This window comes from Ammospiza nelsoni, chromosome Z (genome assembly GCF_027579445.1).
Source record: "Ammospiza nelsoni isolate bAmmNel1 chromosome Z, bAmmNel1.pri, whole genome shotgun sequence".
Classification (NCBI taxonomy): domain Eukaryota; kingdom Metazoa; phylum Chordata; class Aves; order Passeriformes; family Passerellidae; genus Ammospiza; species Ammospiza nelsoni.
Window position 1 is genome coordinate 67,476,803 of NC_080669.1, and position 17,039 is coordinate 67,493,841.

General features: G+C 38.9%; 1 long non-coding RNA gene across 1 annotated transcript in view; it reads right to left on the reverse strand.

Moving 5' to 3' along the window:
* Positions 1–17,039, reverse strand: part of LOC132086263 (uncharacterized) — an 88,409-nt gene that overhangs the window by 24,725 nt on the left and 46,645 nt on the right. The gene's annotated exons all lie outside the window — the stretch shown is intronic.

A 17,039-nucleotide genomic window follows, 5' to 3' on the forward strand; every position in this document is an offset into this window, starting at 1 on the left:
CAATCACTCCCCACTCCTCCCAACTTTCCAGAATCTTCTTCTCTCTGGAGGTTGTGGTTGGCTGTGGTCTCGGGGCCCCTCCTTTACTTTGTACTTATTGGCTTCCCCATTATGTCAGTTATGTTAAGTTCATCCCTTCACCCTTCCCCATTGGTTCAGTGTAAACCCCTCCTTTGTACACCCACTCCCTTTATAATCTTGTTTCACCCTCCATTCCTGGTCACTCCCCCGGTTGGTTTCTCCTCTGTTGGATCGTCTGGCACACCAATAAACCGACATTAACCCCCGGTGAAGTGTCCTGCTCCTTCCTCGTCTATTCACCAGCGAGAGCCTGTCCGCAGCCAGCACTGCCCAAGGCCATATGACGCCGAGGGGTGCTGGTAGAGAATTGCAGCTGGGCGTTGGCCCCTGCCCATAGCTAGCTGGACCTTGACCCTTTGGGCCACATACGCCTTGCCGCATATGTGTTGGGTGTTTTGGTAGTTCTATTAGTAGTAATATCATGCATATTTCAGTGTGTGTGACAAATGATGGACAAAACTATCAAAGAAGTTTTTATCATACAAAAGATAGAGGTAGGACATGGATTCACAGATAGCTCTCGAAATCTTACAGAGATAGTGGATGAAGGTATAGACATGGAGGAAGGTTTTGAATTAAGACCTTAGAACCGACAAGACTTTTTCCAATAATTACTTGTAATTGTTATCAGACATGACTAATGCCCTTTAAACTGACTAGGCTTCACAGCATTAAAATTGCTGTGTTGTAATATAGCAATGCTTAGTGCAAGCAAAAAGATGCTTTAAGTAAGTAATAGATATATTATAGTAAACCCACAAAACACAAGGTAGTTAATAAACGACATGCTTACAAAGGTTTCTTTTTAGGTGAACTGAGAGGGGCAATTGTGGGAAACTTTAAAATCTGAGTGTTTTGGGAAAGGTGTAAAAGACAGGCATTAGGGACAGTAGAACTGTGATTAGAGCTAAGCAGTAGCCATAAGATTTGTCAGCAGAAAAATTATATACAAAGTAGAATAGTAAAGACAAATAGAGCAATGGTCAGTGTATTAACACTTGTCTAGAATAACTCCTTAAGTTGCAGAAAAGTATATCTAGCAAGATATTAGGAAGTTCTAAGCTTAATAATGGAGCTCTGTGCATTGTGTTTTAAGGCTTACAAGTAGGTATTTTATTGGAAATAAGCATTGTTTTAAGTGAAGGTAGGTGTACTTACAGTGGTTGGATGGGATTACTGTCAATATGGTTTTGCTTTGTGTGATTGGTCAAAAAACTTTTAAAGTAAGTTGTAACATTCTTTGCTGCCTGGGATGTGATCTAATGGCATCGTCCCAATGTCATACCCATGTAATGAGGCTGATGCTGGAAAACAAAACAGCTCAAGATGCATTCTTAGCAGTCCCGTCCTGTTTGTGATTTGTGCATAGCCCCCAACCAGCAATATATATATACAGTGCTTCATCATTGCCAACAAGGCCTAATGAATCCTTATACCAGGCTGGTAAAGATAGCTGGGATGTGACTAAAGACTGTTGTCACCTACTGCCTATTCACTGTCAAACTATGAAGTCTTGGGCTGGCTCCCAATGGATAGGTGTAGATATCAGAGAATGATGGCAACATTTGACACTAACTGGCACCCATGTCAACTGTCTCAGCTGCTTTCAGCCTCTTAATGTAGTCCCTCCCCATGAGGGAGATGAGACATGCTGGTGGTAAGTTTGCTCTCTGCAGCCTCTCCTGCAGGAGCTCTGTGACAAGTAGTTCAAGCAGACAGGGAAAAAAAAAGCCATAAGGAAATAATTTTGTATGGTAAACCCTGTATTTTTGAGCAGAGTGTTTAGCAATCAATAGCTTTTGATATATATCTAATGCAATGGCAAAAGTTTACGGTGGCCTTGAGATCTGGCAGTACAGGCTTCAAGCCCTTGATCAAGTTTGACAGATGAATAATGCAATGGTTGACTCTCACAATTAAAATGCAAATAACATGTATATGTTAAGAGAAGTTTTATAGAGTTATAGTTGTGTTATACCCCCTCCTTGCTTGTTATCATGGGGTAACCTGGGTAGTCGGTCATTTGGGAGGGTCAGCTTACTGACAGGTTACTGTGGCAGCACCTGACCGCCAATCAACATTTAAGGAAGTAAACTCCACCACTGGACATGGAAGAAGGAGTCGATGGACAGAACTTTGGGAGGGGCTAAAGGGCTAAAAGGCAAAACCTCCATTGTGTGGATGAGCATATGGTGGGAAAAATCCTCTGCTTCCAGCACCATAATATTTTCTCTATTCAGTCTTCTGTTGTATTTTTGATAAAATTTTAATAAACCTTTTAATTTTTTAGGAGTATAATTTCTCATAATGGTGGGGGGCTTCCCCCAGGATTTATACCTCACCCCAGTGGCACTAGGAGTTTTCAAAAGGGGCACCCCCTGCCACAAATTTGGCAGAGTCTATCAAACTCTCCGAGGACCGCCTCTCTGAGGACCACCGGTGGTCGCAGATTGGAAGCCCAAAGACAACATAAGGCTGGATAAAGAAAAGAGGGGAAGGGGGGATGAGTACCATCCTCATAACTATTTCTGCCAGATTGTGACTCTGTAATTCCAATATATAAAAGTGAGCTTCACACTAGAACTATACTGGATCTGTCCTAGTCCCTTGAAGCATCAGGATATTGGACCGTAAGAAGAAAAAGGGAACAGCGGGATGTGTGGTGGGGAGGAAAAGCAGAGATCCTCCAAAAGAGGACCCTGTGGCCGGCAGGATGCGTGAGATTGAAGAGTTTGTGAAGGGTTTGCGGCAGAGGTCGCCCATTGGGGGAGTCGCGTTTTTGCGGGGACAGGAATCCGCAGCGAGATTCCCAGATGGCACACACAAAAGGGGCTGGTGAGCTCCGCATGACGCAGCGGCCCGAGCAGGATGCAGCGCTCAAAGCAGGGGCTGCCTCTGGGGCGCATGCGGTGCTATAATTTCCAGAGACCGGGCTGGAAGCGGGGCGACCGCTGAGGGGTTTGTGTCGCCCAGGAGACATTGGCACACTGCCAACCCGAGGGGGACCATGGGCAGACCGATGCCGAGCCGAATCGGGATGCGTGGAGCCACCGAAGCTGCAGCTGAGCTGGGCCATGGTGGGACCACGGCTGCCAAGGCGAATTGCACTAGGGGCGGGCCGCAGCCGAGCTGAGCCAGGTGGGGTTGGGAGCAAAGTGCCACTGGAGGAGTGGGGGAAGGGCAGGGACAGGTCTGGTGATACAGAAGTCCCTAGATCATAAGTGTTTTTCTTACTTGTCAAAAGATAATTACAGTTTGGGGGGTTATTTTAGGGTTTTTTTCTCTCTCTCTTCCCTTTTCCTTCTCTTTACTCCTATCCTTGTTTCCTCCCCCTCCCTTTTCCCTTTCCCTTGTAAGAGAGGCAGGCTCTGTCAGGGGAGGGCCTGTGATTGGTTGGTCAGGATGGGACTATGGGCAAGTAAGGAATCCCCAAGGGGAGAAGTGGAAATTTAAGAGATACCAATAGGTATCTCCAATACCTCCAGATAGCCCACTAGGAAGGAAACTAGCCCAGAGGAAATAGGACCTCAGTACCAGACATAAAGACAAACTCTAAATGAGTCAGTATTGTACAATAGAATACACCAAAGGGGAAACCAGGAGCAGCCATGTATACTGGCCGAGATGTAGATCAGACAAAAAATAAATATCTCGGGTGGGCATTACACATCTGTGCAAGAGCTAAGGAAGAAAGTGACTACCCTCCCTGCTGGGAGGGGGAGACCTCATCCTCGAAGGTGATCCTGTTTAAAGTATCAGAGAATGACACCATGACACCCTTTAAAACACTTGCCCCCTCCACCTCCAGTAGCCCCAATTGCACCTCCCCTACCCTCTGTTTGGCCTAGCCAAAACACTAGAAACAGGGTGGCACAATGAGAGGAAAGCAGATCAGAGGATATGATTATATCCCAATAGGATATATAAGATATAGAGCAATAGGATTATATCCCCTGAGGGAAGTACTCCAGTGGGAGCTGCAGGGAAGAATTGGATTTGTAGTCATACCTCTAAGTTCCTCTGATGTGAAAATGTTCAAGAAAGAATTAAAAGGATTACTAGAGGACCCCATTAGATTAGCAGAGCAGTTACACCAGTTTCTGGGGCCCAATATTTATACATGGGAAGAAATGCAATCAATAATGACCATGCTATTCACACCAGAAGAAAGACAGATTATCTGGGTGGCTGGGATATGGATGTGGGAAAGGGACTTCCAGGGGACGTGAAAAGGTCCATAATGTGCCCCAATTGGGACCACAACAGCTCTGGGTGAAGGCAAGACATAGAGGACTATAGAGCATTAATTATAAGATATATCAAAGAGGCAGCTCCACGAAATCAAAATGCTTGTAAAGATTTTGATTAACAGCAAAAGAAAGAAGAAACCCTAACAGAGCAGCTGGAAAGATTGAGGAAGAATATGAGGCAACCTTCAGGATCGACTCTAATACAGCAGCTGGACGGATCTTACTAAAGATAAATGTTGTCACTCAAGATATATGGAGAAAGTTAGATATGTTAGATAGTTGGCAGGAAAGGAGATCAGAAAATCTTTTAAGAGAGTTACAGAAGATATATGTAAAGAGGGATGAAGAAAACGTCAAAAGCCAAGGTAATAGTAACCACCATTAGAGAAGGAAGCCAGCACGTAAAGAACAGCCCATGTAAAGGAGGGGGACCCTGAATGCGAGAAGATGGATGGAGGGGGGATGCAGCTTCTTGGGACTGGACACAAAAAGGATAGTTTGGGAAACGGGGAAACCTAGGACCAGTTTGCTTTTACTGTAAAGAGAATGGGCATATCAGAAAGAATTGCCCCCCACAGGGAAAAGGACCTGAGGATCTATGAGACAGAGCAAAAAGGAGAAGTGGGAGATTAGGGGTGTCAGTCTCTACCTCCTAGGGACAGGATACCATCAGGAACCCTTGATAACTTTAGAAATAGGTCTCCAGGAAGAATTTAAAAGAAGAGGAATTTGAATTCTTGGTAGACACAAAAGAACTTGTGTTTGTAGAATTCCAAAGGGGTGCAAAAAAGGTAAAGATACCATGCAGGTAGTAGGTGCAAATGGGAAAGTGCTCAAAATCTCACTGATAAAGCAAGTAAAGTTTGAAGGAACAAAAAAAATAGGAATTGGGATTCTATTAGTTCCAGAAGCAGGGTACAATTTATTAGGATAGGATTTACAGGTGCAGTTGGATGTTGGAATACTCCCAGAGGAAGGGAAAATGGTAGTTAAGCGTCTCCAATTAAGGAAAGAATATGAGGAGAAAAGTCATAAAATGGTGTGGGCAAAATCAAAAAATTGAGGTAAATTGAATATGAAACCTGTAGTAATAAAAGTAGTTAATGAGGACCATCCAGTTTCCAAGGAGAAAAACTATTGTACATTGATGGATCTTAAAGAGTAGTCCAAGGGCACTGGGTATTGGAGTTTCATCCATTTTAGTGGATGAAGGGTTGGTAGCCACAGGAAAGGGAAAGTTACCTTCCAAATGGTCAGCTCAAGCATGTGAGTTATGTGCCCTAAAGTGACCTCTGGAAATATTAGCACAGAAAAGGGGAACAATATATACAGACTTAAAATATGCTTTTGGAGTAGTGCTTACATTGGAAAAATTCAGGAAGAGAGGGAGCTATTAAATTCAAAGGGAAATTCACAAAAATTCACAAAAAAACTTATTTCAAAGTATTAGAAACCTTATAATTACCAGAGGAAATGCCAGTAGTGTACGTTAAAGGACATTAAAAAAGGCTTACTCAAGGGGAATGAAGGAACAATTTAGCAGATTTAGAAGCTAAAAATGCAGCTGAATCAGGGACATTCTCCACACCTGGCACAGAGATGCGGGGATTCAAGGGTAATTTACTACTAGAAGAGGTCACCTATGGATTATTAGTATTCCAAGGAGTAAGAGGTGACAAAAAATTTACATTATTAGCTGAGAACATTTAGGAATATAGTTAACTTTCATCATATAATCAGTCCCACAGAAGTCAACAAAGCTTTCTGTTAGCAATTCTGGGTACTTGGTGCTCTTTTTATTTTGAATCATTGAGGTTTATGTAAAATGCGTTCAGTCTAGAAATATGTTACCTAAAAAATATTTTTGTATTTATACTGACACAATATACAGTTACAGTGTGAATTTTATGAATGCCAGAGACTAAAATACCTTTTACAAATATACTGACATTCATAATGAACTAATACCTTGCAAACTACTTGTGTTTCTCTCACATTTAGGTTTTTTGTGTCCAGGCTTAGCCCTGCAGGCAATTATTTACTTCAGTAACTTTTCCACGTAAGGCTTCTCATGACAGTTTGAAGGCCTATCCTCACCTAAAAGACAGCTGTTCGAGCCCTTCCCTAAGGTTGCTAAGTAATAATTTCCACTTGCAGAGCTTTCACATGATACTTATAACTAAAAATAAACTCCTTCATTACAATGCACAGACTACCAAAAGCAAGGGTGTCCTAAGCTCTCCTGATAGAGATTTCTTTGGATCTCTTGTCCCCAAAAGAACAGCCACATACATCTGTGATTCTTCTCTGCATAGGAGTGCCTCCCAATTAGACTTCAAGATCCTAGAGATTTGCACCACTCAACCAAGTGCCTTACTGTGCCCAGCTGAAGTAAAGCCTGGCTATGAACAAGTGAGCAAGGGGCTATTGTGAAGTGAATTCCAGGGACCCAGTGAGAGCAATAGTGTCTGTGAATGCAGATCAACCTAACACATCTGCACGAGTAGGGAAAACCAGAATATGACCTCACAAAAGGAGAGTCAGAATGTGGGAGGGTGGTTGAAAAATAGGGATGTGGGAGAAAATGCAATGGGAGGAAAAGGAGAGGGGAAAGGAAACAAATTGAAGAAAACCAGAAGGCAAGGAATGGAGGTAAAGACTGCAAAAAAACCCCAGCAGTGGTGAGCTAAGAGTAAAAAACAGTCATAGGAAATAGCAAATTACATCTTGGAAAACTAATAGAAACTTTATAGGACTTAACAAAAAGCTAGGTGATGCACACAAAACTATGGGGATGGACAAGTCTGTATCATGGCCCCATATTTAGCACTAATGTTTTTGTTAGAAAGTTGAACAAGATAATTGAAGTTTCTGCTGGAAAACAGAAGGTCTAAAGGTGGACCACACAGCTACATAGATTTCTAGACTGGTGCCAAAATTGAAAGGGTGGCAGGAAGTTGCTGTGGCCTCCAGTATTTCATGTCCTCCTCTGTAAATTTCCAAACCAGCCCTGATAGGGTTGACCTTTATTCTTAGCTTTTAAAGAGTAATTGTTTTTGCCTGACAAATAGACTACAAAGCGGGTATTTCCAAAATATCCATCACTGCAGAAACACTGAATTTCTTTAGGGAACTGCAAAATATCTATCCTCAGCTTCTGTGCTACTTTGGACAGCAGTTATTACAATCCTTGCTATGCAAAACACATAGCTGATGCTTTTCGAATTTGCCACTTCGTTGTGCTTGAGCAGAGCTCATTGGATGCAGATAGATACAAATGAGAGTTGTATTAGATTGTATATTAGGAAGAAATTCTTCTCCAGGAGGGTGGCAACACACTAGAAGAAATTACCAAGAGAAACTCTGGATGTCCCATGAGGGTACAGCATCTGGTTGGATAGGGCTTGAACCAGCCTAGTCTTGTGGAAGGCATCCCTGCATGTGGCATGGGAGTTGGAACAAGATGATCTATAAGGTGCCTTTCAACCCAAGCCATTCTATGATCAAACTGCCCAATGCCTGTTTTCCCTCCTTTATCTAGTTCTTCACATTGTGCAGTCAGTTGGACTGGTTACTCTGGATAATATCAGTATTGTTCTCTTCAGGGTTGTGAGAGATTGGAATGTTTATGGTTAATGACTTAAAGTATTCTTTCATTTGTAGAGGCAGGAGGGTGCTTTGCTGAAGCCAGATTTGCACTCATCACTCAATTGAGGGAAAGGCAGAGATTTTTTGTGTGCTGCAGCTTGAGCCAGGTAAGGGAGAAGTCTGGTGAGAAGCAGATATGCGGAGAAAGGATAGTGCTTTTTATCATGCCAATGGTTTTACGGCTAGTTCGGTTGTAAAACTCCCACCCTGCCTCGCCTCGCCTCACCTCCCTTCCCCTCCCCTCCCCTGTAGGACTGAGATTAATTCACCCCTTCTGATGGGGAATAACGGCTCAACTATGCTGATGACAGAGGTAGCTGACCTCTCTTAGAAAGACTCATAAATCATCAAATACCCCCAAAGTGCCCCCCAGACTTTCCTTCTGAGGTCTGCCACCAGAGGACTGCACAAGTGTTACAATAGAAACACAGTGCTGAAATAGACAGTGTAATACTTCTTCCTCCTGCCCAGGGGAGGTACATTCCACCTCAACCTAAATGTACATTAACCAGTTCATCATTGTGTTTCATGGGTTTTTCTGTGTCCTGATGGATGAAGATTGTGATCATCTCTACAAATAGGCACCAAAATTCCAACAATCAAGGCAAGAGCCATGGGTGGTGATACCTTTCCACTCTTATCCTTTCTTTCACTTTCTTGTCCTGATACATTTTTGTCGGTGTTCTTTTTATGCTTTTATGTTGCTATATTACTATAGATAATGATAACAAAAATGGCTACTTGCTTTCCACTGCAACCAATTTGATCTAAAATACACTCACACATATATATTTGTATATATATTTATTATACACACCAGTCATTCAGTGTCATCTCACTTGCTCTGCCCCCAAAGGATCTTTTAAAAAGAACCTGGGTTACCTTTACCTTCTGGGGCAGGTGATAACATGAGTTCACCCAGACCATCCTTACAGCCACTGTCTGGTCTCACCACTTCTTATGCCGTTACTTACATTAGGATTTTTTATGCAATGCCCAAATGTTGAAAAATTGAATACTTCCATGGTTTTGTAAAACTAGAAAGAGATTTTACTGTCTGTATTTATTTAAGTGGACGTAAATCTCCTTAATCAGAATGAATCTGACCTCATAAGGCAGACCTTCCTCACAAAGAAGTCTCTGGCATGGCTGAGAACAAAATGTAAGTCCTATATATTTTTGAATTATTTTCCTTATTCTAAGAAACCATTCTCAACACTGAGAAATGCTGTTCAAAAAGCTACCAAAAACCAGGACAACAAAGTTCTATTCATTTTCTCTTCCACTTAGCAAAACAGTTAAACCTATGCATATCTTTTAACTGTGAGTAAGTTTATCCTGCTCATGAGTCTGTAGCAGATTAGCTTCAAGGTACTCAATATCTTGCAAAGTTGCTCTGGTGATTTTGCTAGCATTATTAATATTCCTTGGATTTCTTTACAGCTGTCAGTAATAGGAAAAGATATTTCTAATTAACATGGGTATCCCTCAGAAACTTATCTAGGCTAAATTTTTCTGGCTAAGTATGGAGCACTAAACTGCCAGCAAATTGAAAACATCACAGGAGTGGTGCGAGGCAAATTGCTTTGGTTTTGTAAAATAATCAAAACAAAAGTGTTGCTGAGACAGTTTATAGGATGCTGGTAATAAGTTTTGTCCTCTTGACTGTTCAGGTTTCACCCATCTGCCTCCATTCACAGTCCTCCCATGCAAATGGCTACTGGTGCTGTGCAAAATACCATCATAAATATGCATAGTTCTGGATATTTATGGTAATTTTTCAGGATTATCCCATATGATATTTGTGGGACAGGAACATACATCAATTTAAATGAGAGTGACAAATACCTTATTCTTTTTATTTCTATAGTATTTTTAATATTTCCTTGAACTCTCCTGAGAACAGTGTGAGCTGGTAGCAATTTGAACAAAATATTTTAAAATTCAAATATTTTACTAGCATACTACTTTTTAAGGCTTCAAGTTTTTAGTGCATATCTGGTGTGCATTATCTCAAAGCAGATTATTTGTGTGCAATGAGAAAAAGTGTTCCTGTAGGTATTTTATATGTGATTGTTCTATTCCCTGCAGATAATAATCAAGAGTAAAACAATCTGATGAATTGGGCTAATTTCTGAAAATGAATTTGATCTATCTAATTACTTCAATAATAATTACCCACCTGATAGAATAATTGAGCAAGTTTTTCCTCTCATTTTTATTTTAACCACAGAAAGATACATTTGCTGCTATGGCAAACTGTAGTTACATTCCAAATCTGTTGTATGTCATAGATGTTTGGATACATTTTTAGTGGAGAAATTAACTGAGACATAGTCTAAAAAATTACTGCTTAGTTACTAATTAGAACCTTTTCTTTCTTGGTATTTTGAGTTCTATATCTATATCTATATCTATATCTATATCTAGCACACCAGCTATATCTTCAAATTCATGGTTTCAGTTAAGATTAGTAAAGTGACTTGTAAATCAAGGTGTAAAGCATTCTGAGACCTCAAAGTATCAGTGGATATTTACCACACAATAGCATACAACAGAAAGCTTGAGAAAACGATGTTTTTACATAGTTTTCTATTTACTATTTATTATTCTATTTACTATTCTATTTACTATTTAAATTGCCTGTTACATTGCAAATAACAGTGTTACTGGATATTGTTGCAGAATTAATTAATTTGCAAAACAAAATCTTTGTTATTTACACTGCTAAATGCCTCCCAATATTCACTAGTAAAACATGCGATATCAGTATTCTATGCATCTTTCAGTCTTATGAGAAATTATTCTATTCTCATATCGCTAAACAGAAAAAATGTTGTAGACCACATAAAAGGGAGAACACAATTTTAATTGTGTATGTTTTTAGTAAAACTTATTTACTGTTCATATATTTCAAGAATACATTTCATTGTGTCTCTTAAATACATAAATACACCACTGCATTTGTACTTTGAAAAATTTTTTCCTTTATTCATTAATTGTATGGTATTTCCCTTAAAAATACCATGCCATTAATGAATGGTAATATCATTCATTAATGGTATGGTATTTTTAATGGACACCAACACAATTCTGTCCTCCTGAGATAGAGTTCACTGAAAGTCTTTCATTATTGTGCAAGGTCTTAGATTTAATAGGGGAAATTAGCCAGAAGGTAATAAAACAATGTGGAAAGTTTTCACTTTGCATTACACAGGGATGTCAAATCAGGCATTTTACATTTATTTGTGGCCATGTGTAAACCTGACTGTGACACATTGCAAATATAACTTATAGCTGTGTTACTCATATGAAAGGAGGGAATATTTTGCACCTAAGGACTCAGGCTTATGGAGGTGTTCGCATATCTGCACAAGGGCATAGGTACATGAGCCTCCCAACTGCACAGACCAATATGGTCCCCCCAAACACTGCATTTTCAAAATGGCTAAAATTTATAATACGCCAGAGGATCTTTGAAGATCAAATTAATGTCTTAAACATGTGCTTCAGAATATGTGGATATGCATAGATATAAGTATAGGAATTTTCTCTGTTTGAATAGATATTGAGCTTTTATCAGCCACAGAAGGAGTGACCAAGGTTTACCACCATCTCCTCCCTGTTCACAAAGGTTCTATGCCCAGAGACTTCCGTACTGTCACAAGAAAGAGTCCTGCAAAAACATTTAGTGCCTTACAGACACAGGGCCAAAAGGCCAAAATTAATATCAAGGCATGGCTTCTGAATAATCTATTTCATCACAAAGTTATTGAATAAAACATAATAACACTAAGGCTGTGTCTCTGTGTGCTCTCTGGGCATATTTTTTTCTGTTAGCATACACTAGTTCTTGTAGGAGCAGCACAGAGACTGAGCTTGTGTTTGTCCTCTGTTCTCACTCTTCGGACCAAGCTAAGTTTCAGGAGCTGTTCAGAAAAAACTGAAGATTTGGAATCCACATTTAAGTGGATATGCCTGCTAATGCCCTGATCCTGAAAAGCCACTAAACAAGTAACAGAAGGTATTGGCATCAGAGTTCCTGGGAGACCCTTTTGGAGAGCAGCACTGGTAAAAACTGTAATGTGTTACTTTAAATTAGTAAGATGTCAAAGCACTGTACTATCTCTCAACAAAAAGGAAGATCTGGTGTTACCGGATATCATATATCAAGCCCCAGGATTCACTGACAGGGGCTTCTCCCAGTCAGAGCTCTTACGAAGCTGCAGGCATTTCACTGGCCAGATCCTGAGGGGACGTGGAGTTCAGACCGATGAGAAAATCCAGACCGTGTCTTTCAAAAGTCTTTATAAAGGGTAGGCTGGCGAAATAAAACCCTCAGTGCCGCACGAACATCTGGGGGCAAGTATCTCTGTCTCCATGCCCCTCACCCCTCCCCATGTGCAACCTAACTGAGCCGGTGGAAAATTGCCTCTCCCTACATAAAGATAGAAATATGTAAAATCTGTGTTACATATCTCTTCAAGATTGTTTTAATTTCCCTCTAAAACCATAATTAAGAATTTTATTTATGGCAAGTAAACTTCTGGAATTAAACGGAGACTTTTTCAACTGGAACATGGTAGATGTTGATAGATGTTTCTTTTGAATTGCCAAGGAGCAAAATACAACAGTTTGATGGCAAGAATCTGCGTGTTTATCACATAAGATAAATTTGTAAGGAATATAACCAAGATATTTACTTACTACTGCTGCTAAACCAGCTTTATTTATCTTAGAAGTTTTTTCCATCTATGAAGGGAAAACAAACTTTCCTTTGAGAGGTTTGTGAACTAAATAAAAAATGTCAAGTCTAAATCCCATGTGGAAATCCATTGTGTTTTATCCTGGATCGTCTTCAGGGTACAAATGAGGATGGGAAGTTTTCCTAGCTCTGTCACACGGACAGCCAATTTACAAGCATGGGCACACACTTTTGTCCTGTATCTCCCCCTCACCCCAAGACTCAGTCTCAGCTGCCTACCTTTCATGGAAAACTACAAACCAAGGAAAACACACCAGTAATAATACCTTGTAAATTAACTTGATATTTGATGCAGAGAAAACAAATCTAATGCTAAAAGCCTACAAAATACATGGAAAACAAAAGACACTCAGGACATGCACTATATATAGTTTGGATTTAAGAGCTCTGCAAGGTGTTTATTCTCTTGCAAAAACCACATTCAGCCCTCCTTCTTGTTGTTAAGCCAACTCAGTCACTCTTCATTAAAGCCCCAACATCCACCAAATAAAGAAAAAGATACCCTATACTTTCAAAAAACAGTCCTCTATGGAGCCAAATAACAGCAATGAACAGCTGTGGGCTCACTTTCATCTTATGTCTCTAAAATTGTAATTTTTTGAAATATGCTATTGTTAAAAGATAAATTGTAGTTAGTGATACTAATTCACTCCTAATAGGCCATGCTAAGTAACTAAGATGTATGCCAGTATTTTATGATTGGCAAGCAGCCTATAAAACGTGATGCACTGCTGTATCTTGGAAATTACATTAAATATTTAGTTTTCCCCTGTACTAGAAGTTACAATTTTTTCCTATGTCAAAGAATACATAAATTAAAAACAAGCAATACATGAATTAAAAACAAGCAGACAATCATCTGCTTCTGTGACCCTGCTGGCAGTACTGATAGCAGTAGGATACAGAGGGACAGAGCAGACACAAATGTTCAGTAATGTTATTATGCTTTATTGTGGCTACATGTTCCTACCTCTGTTTCTCTTCCTTCTTTGTGTCCTACCACACACACATACAAACACTCCCCTCTGCAAAGCTGGCAGTTATTGCATCTCTCAACTGCCTCCCTTACAGTTTACAAGCAAAGGCTTGTACTGATAAAATTCATAATCTTAGCATCCCTGCTTCTTGTTATTCACAGATTTATTTACAAGTTCGTGTGTTCTGCTTTTTTTCCTGTTACTACAGTTTATATCACTGGTAGGCCTATAGCTTTGCAGGAATTTTGAATAAAAATCAATATATATATATATTTGGTAAATATTCTGTATTTCCATAATTTAGCTGTTTGGGGTTTTTTTTAAGACAAAATTTTAAGAGGTTTATGGACTTACAGATATATGAAAAGTATGTTGATTGGCTTTTTTAGTACTTCAACTACTTAAGGTTCTGTTTGTGTAAAATAGCTTGAATAAAATGAGTGTGTATATATATATATGTATGTGTATGTAAATGCATTTGAAATTAAAGTGTTCATAAATCCTTGTTAGTTGTGCTGATTAAGCCGCACACTGATATGGGCAGTGATAAGGTTTTTTGCAAAAGAGTTAAAGTGTTAGAGAAAGAGTTACTCATTTTAATTTTTCTTTTGGTAGAGAGTAAAGAAAGGATTTAGCTAGTTCAAAGGAAGCAATCCCTACTTATCTAATTTTCACTTCTTTAAGAAAGCCTTTCATTAGTTTACTATTGCCAAATGAATATTTCCTTTTTGTGAAGAGCAGGATTTCATGTATCTAAATATCTTATTTTCTAAATATTAACAGACTTAGACTTTTATCTGTAAATTCTTGCAAGTTGCAATTCTTATCTGAGTAAATCAATAAATTACTGATCTGAGTAGTTTCTTGTAAGTAAATTTACTGAATCTGGCTCTAAAATTTAAAAATTATTTTAATATTAATTCCATGTACTAGTTCTGTGCAGTTTTCTTCTCCCGCTTTTTTTTTTGAGATCCACTTGTGAAGAAATAATTTATGTAACTTTTTCAGAAGCTGATATAAAGTATGTTTACTGAGCTACAACAATAAAAGAATATCACAACGTGCATATGTAGCATCTACTTTTCCCCTCTATTTTTGTTTGAAGTAACAGGATTTTCCTCGTACGATTTTTTTAGACTACATTAATTGGAAGAGGGGAAAGGAGGCAGTGAAGTAAGATACATGAATTTGTAATTCATATTTGTACTCTGAGCTCATAGTGGTACTTGGAGCTTCCATGATGGCTGAAACTGGGGGCTGACATCAAGGCAGTGCAGCACAGCTGCAAAACAGCACTCTCACCAAAGCACAGAGCAGGGGTTCTCTCTCTCCCCTCTATTACTGCTGCTAGCTATTACCATGCTGATTCTATTTTAAAAACATAAAAGCAAATAAACAAATAGCTGTGGGTCAGAGAGACATATCTGGACAGTCTGTTAAAGAACACTATCAATCCTTCTGGTCCAGAAAGGGATCTTTTCATTTCTGGTCTTTCAGTCTACCCATTCAAAAGTGTGACAGAAAAATAAACTGAAATGAGCTGGCACCAAACACTTCCATTCTCTACTACTTTGTTGTTTCACTTATGGCCATGGTTTAAATTTTCCCCTCCTCCACCATACTTTTGCTGATTTCACCTCATTTGCGTAATCTTATTATGCATTTAGCCTTTGTTCTGATATAGAATGCAGCATGGTGACAAAGCAAACCTATATACAGAGAAAACATTTTCTATTCTTTAAAGTTTTCCCTCTATCCAGTATTAACATTTGATTTTTCAATATAATTCAACATTAAATCAGATCTAAGGTCTTGCTGATAAAATAATTACAGATTTATTATTGCTTGAGAAAATAAGAAGTCAATGTCTAAACTGCCTCCAAAAGTCTTCCACTTTTAATTTTTCTGCTGACATTTTAGTCAAACACATTAGTGGCATGTAACAATTAAGAATGTGTATTTTATTATTAAAATAAAATACTATTATTAAAATTTTATTTTATTTCTTGTTTATTTACGACACATGAGATATCTGCTATATGCCTAACTATATATGTAGCTTGATAAAGTAATATTGTAAACTGCTTAATTTAGCAGTTATTGTAAACTGGCTCAACATAGCCAGGTTTCAATTCCAAAGATTTCTGTTTGCCTTGCATCTGAAAATAAGGAGACTGTATCCTCTTACTATGTTATTACATCTGGTTGTTCTTATACTTGCAGCAGTTTGTTCAGTTTTGTTATGGAAATTTCAGTCTGATTCATCCAGATTTCCACTGATTTCATGGATCTGCCAGTGAGAGGGAAGGTTGCTGTCCAGAAGTAGGTGATAAAGTCCTTAAAGTCGTCCACTTGAAAGGGAAAAAATGTCCCTCTGGCTGCTGCCAGTGGGTCCACTTTGCAGGAAGCATGAATTCTTAAAAAAAAAAAAAAAAGTCTTTTCCTTCAGTAGAATTCTAGAGTGTAAAAAGGAAGGAATAATCTAGATGAAACTTGAACTTCATCTTGTGATTCTCTAATATTAAGTACCTTCCCTGCTGAAAGATTCCTACATGGGAGATTAACCATTTTGGTAATTTCTAAAATTTTGTGGAAATAGTGGAATTATTCAAATACAATGTAATTAATTATTTTTCTAAACAAGATTTTAGTAGTGCTCAACTTTTACAATACCACCATCATCACCTTCCCATAGAAACGAGAATGCAAAAAGTTATTTTCTTTCTCAAAGGAGGGTGTTCTCACACCATTCTTAAGGAACATGATGCTGTCCTCATTACTTGTTAAAGAGCATTTCCAGTGGAAAACTTGGTTACATCTGATCAACATGATGCATCATAAATAAAATAGCTCCACAATATAAGAGAGGAAATATTACCTCTAAGAATTTGTCCAGGCCTTTCTGGTAGCTGCCAAAATTAATTCATGCAGCTTTGTTTGTATCTCACTATCTTGCTTAAAAAGATGTTTTACACATTTTTAATTGTTACAATCATTTTGTTCCAATTGTTTCTTGTGTAGTCCGGTTATCTTTCATATATGGAAATAGCAGTTGTTTATGGTTTTCATAGCACTTTTTTGTGGGGTACTTTCTATAAAAGCTGACAGATACAGTCTGGGAATATGCATATGGGGGCTCAGAATTGTCCAGGCATCACTCAAACTACCAAACTGTCAGTGAGTTCTGCACACACACCCCTACCAATGTTCTGTGTGCTGTCTTTCGCAAACCAAACCTTATCAGGCAATAGTTTCACAATAACTATAAATGATATTTTAAAGAATCTAAACGACTTTGTCATGTCATGCATACTATTA